The sequence below is a fragment of the Lipophrys pholis genome (assembly GCF_963383615.2).
Source record: "Lipophrys pholis genome assembly, chromosome: 15".
Taxonomy (NCBI): domain Eukaryota; kingdom Metazoa; phylum Chordata; class Actinopteri; order Blenniiformes; family Blenniidae; genus Lipophrys; species Lipophrys pholis.
In genome coordinates this window covers 21,855,632-21,864,689 of record NC_137642.1, presented here as the reverse complement: position 1 = coordinate 21,864,689, position 9,058 = coordinate 21,855,632, and positions in this window count along the sequence as shown.

Here is a 9,058-nt window from a genome sequence, read left to right as displayed (position 1 = left end):
CCCCTGCTTGCTGCTGCACTGAAACATATTAAAGAATAAAATGCACTCCGAGCTGATGGGGGTCAAGGGTTTTTCTGTCCACAGTTGGATTTGAACCGTCCAATGTCCAATGTTTTCTCTAACATCTAGGTCATCACTGCCCCCAAAAATCTGGGTATGTCAAAGAAAAGGAAAACAGGAGGGAGCTACGAAAAACGATGCAGTAATCTAATCGTTCTATGAAGTATGATGGTGAGCATGCATGTGTCATAGTGAAAAGGTTCAAATCTGGGTTGTGCAATCTGTATTGGAAGCTTGATTGTACGTGTGTTTTTCTGTTTTGCCCTGTGATGAAGGCATACCCTGCTTGCACCTATCATTGGCTGTATGAATGAGAGTATATTTGTGTCCAGATGTCAGCAAACATAAGGGATCTGCAGATTCATTTCTAAATAGATGAAATATCCTTTAAAAAAAGTTATACAAAACTTCTTCTTTTTTCTTTTCTTCATTTCTGCCATATTATGGTTGAAAATATTTGCATAACTGGGTAAGTGTTGTAATGTATACTGCAACACATATATGTACCGGCATACAAATACTTAATAAACATATTGTTTAAAAAGAAAAAAAAAAGTTAGATAAAAGTTCTACCTGTTTTCTTCTATTTCATTGTGGAACGTTTTTGAAAGAACAACAATTGATGAATTGCATGCTTGCTTCCAATTCAGTCCAATAGCGAGCTTTTGTATAGAAATATCATTCAAATGTGCTCCAGCTTGTGTATGTTCTCCAAAAAAGTACATTCTATTCTATTCTATTCTATTCTATTCTATTCTATTCTATTCTATTCTTTGTCTGCAGCAAGTTAGCACACCACAACACTTATTGACCTCTTCAAATGTTCAAACTCGTTGTGCCTTTGACCTGTGATTTTCACAGATGGTTACATCTCCCCAGAATGCACAAGATGTACGTCATTGTTTAGTCTCCTTATTAAAGTCGTCCGTAAAAATCACGAGATGACTCAGTGGATTGACTTGGTTAAAAGAAAAAAAGCCAGTTTTAAGTTAAGCATTGTGTCTATGAATGCCTTTGTGGTGATTTCTTTCCACTGTGGGATTTTACCACAAATTCCTTCCCGTCAGTGTGTATCACAAATAACGTTGCTCACTCACTTTTAATAATGCATTTTTTCAGCTTGTACTTGCAGTTCCCAGCTCTGTTGAGAGAAATGCCTGAATAGTTCATTTATTGTGTCGTCGCTCATGTGAAATTGTTGGGTTTTGCCTCTGTGAAAGGTTCTTCGAATGAAATGTGTTGTATCTGGCGCTATAGAAATACAATTTTATTAATTTGTGTTATGTCAGACATTGTCCATCCCAGTTCCCATTAGAACGTCTTTTGTTGTCCGTACCTACATTCATCGTGGCAGTGGAGTAACACCGTAACAAGAAAGGTGACAGATGATGATCACGTGGAAGTTCAAAGAAATTAAATGAAGATGAATGAAATTAGGTGACATATTTCCGTAAACATGATTTACTTGCAGTGAAGAATTACTCAGATTTAGGAACTATTATCTAATGAACATATGTTTGTCCTTTGGCAACATTCACCTAAAGGCAAAAATGAAATAGTTTTGATTGAATAATAAGTAAGGCGACATGTCAATAAGCGACACATTTTAACTTATAATTTGGAGTACATTCAAATCTCCAAAAAGTTCCTGATTTGTAATGTATCTTACAAATGTTGTTTGATTCCCTGTTGAAACTATTGATCTATACCTTGCTATCAGGTGTTAAAAATATAACATGTTAAATACACAAAATAAATTTGAGAAATACACATTATGAAGTATGAGTTACTTTTCAGCAGTCTTGTGCAAGTTGAAATAAATTAGCTAGTAAGTGAAGACCCCTTTAATCAAACTCATTTGACAGGTCGAGGTGAAAGGTAAACCCCGCCCCCTAGAAACTAGTCCCACGGCCCTTTTGACATCCAAGCAGGCCAAAAGCTCGGATGTTCGGTCAGCGAGACTAATTTCTACCGTCAGTCTGCAGCCATGGCCTCCTGAGAAACGGGTCAATACCTCTTGTTTCCTTAAGGTTTGAGGAGATCCCACGGACTTTTAAGCCGATGCTACAGCCGTCAAACGCTGCTGCACACATGTCATTCCTATCTGTTTGAGTGAATCGGTCATTAATAAAGTTCGAGATACAGCAAGGAGGGTTCCACTTTTCAGCAGCCATATATAACTCCACCGAACACCAATTCTTTAGAGAAAATGATTCATGAACTAACAGCAGGAAAATGAACCAACATGCAGGCAACACAAGTCACTGGATAAAAGCTCATGTTAAAGTTACGGTCAGAAATATTCACCCATGTTGCAGTCAAGAGGACTGAGTTAGTTTATAATGAAGAGATGCGTGATTGAGTGTGGTAGCCTGTCTCCATTTGTTCACCCTGTGATACGACCAACATATATCAAGTGTGAACCCTACCTTCACGCGGAGGTCAGTCAGGATTTAACCCCAGTTAGATAAAGCTGGAGGATCACGCAGTCGAGTCGCAAAGCTTTTCGTCAGATTTGTAAATCTCCAAACAGGAAGCATTTGAGAGCACGACGAAACAAAATCACATCCACGGAAAACAACCCTCACTCATCACATGTATATTCTGGTGTTCACAGGAGAAATGACCATCAGAAATCAAGTTCTTTGTGGTACATACAAAGAACAAAGCAACACATAATAAAAAAACATGCAGCCTTGAATCTTAGATGATTTTATCCAAGTCTCACTCCAAATTGTGTAATACCTCCGTTTGTTCCGGCACATAATGAAGATCCGGGCTGTTTTCAGAATCTTTGTTATGAAACTGTTATGCAACGTCTAAAATAAGAACAGGGCAGCCTTGGCTTCAAGTGTATTGTGTGCTCACATTTAGATTACTGCAAATCCCATCTTACTTATTTAAAAAGGTCGAGAACAAACCATGATACATGAACGCAGTCATTTTGCGCCTGACATGATGAAAGAAACTTTTTTCAACAGTATAAACTGATTATGAGTTTTGTGGTACAAAATAAATTAAACAGAACCACGTGGATGATCCTATGAGAACGCTTCATACGGTCCACCATGACACGTTTGGTGGAGGTGACATAACCCACCATCCTCCTCCCCACACCTTTCGTTTGTTAGATACTGGTGAAAATGAGGCAAGCCGTCAGACATCAAGTGGTGGCATGCAGAAAACGCAGCACCACATACTCAGAGCATTTTTTTTTTTTTTTTAAAGCTGACAGTGAATCATGCAATGTTTCAAACCCGATCTGTGTCTCGCACACAACAGGGTTAAAAATAGACAAACCGTCACAATCAAAATGTCGGGGGGGGGGGGGGGGGGGGGGGGGTTGTATCCCATCAGACACACGGGATGACAGTTTCCTCAGCTGCGCTTGAGGACAAATAGAATCTCCTAAGCACGGAGTCAGCAGCCATCACAACAAAGCTACACGTTTCTTCCAGATTTCCAAAGAGCTACATGTGATATATCAGACATCCGTCGATCCGAGAAGCCAGAACGATTTTATTTATGAGATTGGTTTATTGGAATTACACCAGTGATCAACTATGAACTTTTTCTTTTTCATGCTTCCAGTGGAGATAAAGAGGCTCGCAGATAACAAGATGACAACATGACACGGTGGAGTATAATGTCCATGGAGGATATAGTGATCTATAGTGACAGCTCAGGAGCCAGTTAAGTAGAACTTGGAGACGTGGAGGTTTGCTTTATAGAGTGATCTGTGATAGAGGCGAAGCAGCTATCTCGAAATGGAAGATCTACAGGACCGGCTATTTGTTGAGTGGCTTAGAATCAGTGCCAGCGATCAAAAGACAGGAGTCTGTCGTGGAGGTGGCGGAGCTGAGGATGGAAAAGTTTAGACTGGGAGTGAGCAGAATGGGTAGAATTAGAGTGGCGTTCAGTAGCGGGACAGCTCGTGTATTTTGATGCGAAAGTGAGAGACACAAGACAACCTTGAGACAGATCCCCGCAGACTCACATTCACCGCTTGGGCCAATCTGGGGTCACCAGTCAACACCACATGCATGAGTTGGGACTGTGGGAGGAAATCGGAGTACCCTGAGGAAACCCAACACACACAAGGAGAACATGCAAACTCAATTGATGTAATTCTGAACTCAAAACGTTTTAATTTGATAAGCACTTCATCTGGTTCTGTGACCGTCACTGGAAGGCTGCGACATAACGAGCCTGGTGAGAGGGAAGCCCCTGACATGACATGGTCTTTAACAACTGAGCCTCTGTGTTGCCTCGGAGAGCCTCTTTTCTTTCTGAATAACAGCATTCTTGCCATTAACCCATCAGTGCAGCGTGGCCCGGGGACGATTACACACCCTCCAGAGGAAGCTTACACTTTGGCTCTGTTGTCAAATCACTTCTCGCACTCTTCCTTGACTCATCAATTTGCTCTCCTCCACACAGATTGCATTTTCATTTCCGTTCCTCTCTGCATTGTTTTCTCTTGCTTCCCGTCCCTTTTCCCCCTTGTTTTTTTTTTTTTGGGGTCTCATTTGTGTCTCATTGCTGAGGACATCTCTCTCTCCATTTGTCTCCTTTATATCCCAATGAGGCCATTACACCATATATTAGGGATCAATTGATTCTTATAGATGTACATAATTTTTTATTAAAATTTGTCTGCCAGGCCACTTACCTCAATTGAACCATTTTTTTCTTAACACATAGGATTTAAAGCATCACCACATCCATCGGAGGTTTGACCTGTGGCCGGCTTTCCTTTCTTTTCTCCCAAACATCTTCAGAATGAGGGGTTTTGTTAGATTCTAACCTCCAGGAAGTTCAAGGCATTATATTTTTGCATACCGTGGCTCCAAACTTTGTGATGCCATCCTAAAATCTGTTCGGGATATGAAGCCCATCGGGACACACAAAAGTGTCACTGACACCCACTAAACCCAACAGGAAGTCCTCTATTTTGCGGTAACTGTTGACATTCTGTGACAAACTCCTCTTACATTGTAACTCTGAGAGACCTGAGATTTGGCCAGCATATAAAATAATGATGATTAAAAACTTGTTATAATCTTTCACGATAATCAAAGCCATGTTGGCCTCCTAAAGAATTGGTGCTTCGCCATCAAACAGGAAGTGATGTGTAACTCTGAAACATTGAAAAATCAATCCATGTAATTATTGTATAATCATATTATAGAATTTCTCCACTGAAAACACTCCAGGGAGAGTGCTGACAGCGACAAGCAGGAGAGATCATATCTATCCCATATTGGCTTCCTGTAAAATCGAGATTAGATTTCTGACTCTTCTTCTTGTGTTTCTCTCCTGGTCTGTTTTTTTTTTTCTCCCTATAACTTCCTGTAGGATCTCTGACAGTGGATTTGGAAGTTTGTGATCCGTGAAAGAAAACCTTCACACTGCTCCAGCACATGGCTTTAGGACAAAATACTTGATCGTGAGCTATGTTCATAGTAGACGTCGATGATTCATTCACTATGTTCACATCTTAGAAATTCATTAGAAATTCAGCAGTAAGGGTGTGTAAACCTTTCTGTGCCTGTGGGGTAGGAACTCCTACAACTAGTAAAAAAAAAATTAAAAGAGAGCAAATACTCCTCTTCCACACACAGACTACACTGATAAAAATATTCTACTAGATCTACATTAAAAATAGGCAACTTTTAAAAAGAATGTATTTGTGTGGATAAAGCAAGATTGTTCTTTGTGCAAACAACTTACTTTTTTTTTTTTTTACATGAAAATTGAAATCCAAGTAAAGTGAACTTAGTGTTTTTCCTGTCTCAGGATCTCCAGATCTATCTGTATAACCTGCTATGCTTGATAAACTGTTCATAGTCTATCTTCCAGCTCTTTGTATATCTTCATTCTATCCGTCTGTGGTGTTTTGAAATAGCGAATGAAAACCAGTACAGCCTGGATTTAAAAAGATTGCTCCATGTTACTTAAATTATTCATGCCCACCCCCCAAGAAAATAAAGAATTGAACAAAGATTTTTGACTTCAATACTATATATATTTGTGTACTAATGTGAATTTTTATTGTTGACTTCACAAATTCAATTGAGTTACATTTAGATAACAAAGATAGCACAGTCACTGGGCATAAATCAGAGGCTGTATTAAGACAATACAGACAACAACTTGGTCCTTAATAGCTCTAAAAGCAAGGGAATGATTATTAGCTTCAGGAGAAGAAAAACTCAATGCAGGTTGTGGAGACCGGGTGGGTGGAAAGTGTCTGTTCACAGTCTCACATTAGCAGATGCTCACATTTTTAACCCATTGAAAATATTCAATGAGGACTTCTTTTTCTCAACAAGCCGGACAAGCCTCCCAACAGTTCCCACAGAGCTCGACGCTTAACCTTGACAGATGCACATGTGGGAGCTTCCCCAGCAGCTGGGGTGGTTTTGCCAGCTGCACAGCGGCAGAGGATGGAGAGAGGAGTCCAACAAATTATAGGGACACAGAGTTCAAATCTCTACTCTGTGTGTGTGTGTGTGTGTGTGTGTGTGTGTGTGTGTGTGTGTGTGTGTGTGTGTGTGTGTGTGTGTGTGTGTGTGTGTGTGTGGGTGTGTGTGTGCGTGCGTGTAAGACAACAAGACAACTGGCCAAACCGCTGCCTTCTGGCAGGCTGTGCCAAATAATCCGATCCAGAACTAGTGTTGATAATCTTCACTTCTTACTGGTTGACATGGTCCTGTTTGAAACACACAAATAGGGATTTTAAAGTCGCACGAGTGGAGCAAATGTACGACATGAGCGGGTCTTTGTGGCTATACAGATTTATTACAGTCCAAATCAATGCTTTCCGGGTCTTTTTTTCCCGGATAGCAGGGGTGTCAAACATCAGGCCCGTGGGTCCAATCAGGCCTGGAGGAGGCTCAATCTGGTCCACCAAAAAAAAACAACTTGAAAATTGTAAAAAATGTCAAAACACAACTTTGTTTAGTTTTTTCTTTTTTTTTTACACAACTTTCTTAAGAGTAGTGACACAACACTCAACAGCTCACATAATGTGTGAGATATATGTATACAGAAACATACAGCAACACATAAAAGCAAACCACTGGTTTTCCAGGCCTGCTCTCAGTTCTACAAAGCATCTTATTGTCGTGCAACTCAAACTGTAACATCTGAAAAAGTGAATCCTGTTTTTTATTGTTTGTTTTGTTTGTTTGTTTAAGGGTTGTTGTCTTTCTGGTGTGTCTGCATACTTTCTATTACTGTTTGTTTTTCATGCTCGTTCCGCGTGTGTGTTCATTTACAAAATTTAAAAAACGGTGTTTGCGCTGTATGTTTATAAGAAATGATATGTCTGCTGATTTCTTCAAAGACCCCCAAAAAAGAAATGGCGGAGCCTCTGGAACCCCCGCGTGATATCTGATATGTTCTACTCTAAGTGGATCATAGACGACAGGTCAAGTACCAAAAATGGTGTGAATAGCTTATTTATTGATAAATTTCCCTGTCTGTAAGTTGCTTTCTTGCTTCTAGCTTTTGAAAATAAAATACAGGTATCAGCCGGTTCAGTACAATACATTTGAATGTGAAGGCTTCTGGTTTACTGTCCCAAAGCATAGAATGTAAGTAGCTACTGTTGTGTTTGAAACAAAGCCTCCATTGCTCAGTCATGAGACAGGGAACTGGAACTTCTTGAGGGATATACTGTGCAGAAATCCAGACTGCCACAGCTCATAATGCCGCCTCCCACCATCCAGGAACGTCAATGATCTTTTGATTCCTTCGCACCCAAACACACAAGATCACCAACAATATTGAAAAGGTCAAAACACTCTTGGCCACTACGATACCGGCAAACTATAAGCTCTAATTTCCTCATTCTGCCAACTAATGCAAATCCGGTCTAACATTTGAATAAATGTAAACTACCAATGATACATGAATTATTCTGAATAGGAAACCAAAAAAAAGCAAAATCCCCCAGAATGTTAAATTTGGGACAAGCTCTTCTCAGTAAAAACAGTAACTGGTAACCAGTTTTTCCAGTGTCAGGTTTGTCCAGATGATCCGTCAGCGGTGACACATTCACAGCTGTTTCTACTTGAAAATCCTTGTTCCACAGCCACCCTGTGGAAGACACACAAAGCACACAGGTTCATTCTCGTCCATCCCAGAATTACATCACAGCGATCACCACGTGTGCATTTTGGAAACGAGCAATAACTTGAACCTCTCTGGTGCTTGTTTTAGCCTGCAGGGTGCAACAGATGGACGAGTGGGCCGCTGCTTTTCCCACTTATGCAGCGTGACTGGACTCGGAACGGTTCTATACTTCTCGTTTTTTGTTTGGTTTTTTTTATGTCTTATTGATGTTTTCATCCATTTTAACTCTATTCTATTTATTCTGTGTGTTCTTCCTGTGTGGATCAATGCCACAAAGAATGTCCCTCTGGAATTAATAAAGTATTTCTATTCTTGTTCACTGGACGTACCACACTTTAACGTATGATAAAAAATAAATAAATACTTTACGAGATCTACTTAAATGAAACGTCACGTTCTATCCATCTGTTGTGCTTGGGAACCATGATGGCTTATGAGTATTGCAAAATACCGAATGAAACACAGTTTCATAGATTCAACACAGATAAACAGATTCAATTAAGGTAAGTTTACTTCTCAGATGTATTTTCTCAGTTTCGTCGGGTCACAGGTCCGTCAAAGGAAACCGAGAGTAACACACAGGTTTACACCTGAAGGCAAAATCAGAGCCACCAATTATCGTGGCACATGTTTCTGCATTGTATTGAACCTTGAAAATGTTTTGTACCCGATAAAACATTCAGAGTGGCAAGAGCCGACTTCGTACATCTCAAGTCTCACCCACTGGTTTGGGCAAACTTCTTTGCCAAAGATCTTCTGGAGAGAATCACAGAGAAACCTGCTCGTCTCCGGGTTCAACACGTCGCCCTCCTCCTCCACAGGAAGCCTCCTGCAGCAGATCGGAAATGCTATTTCA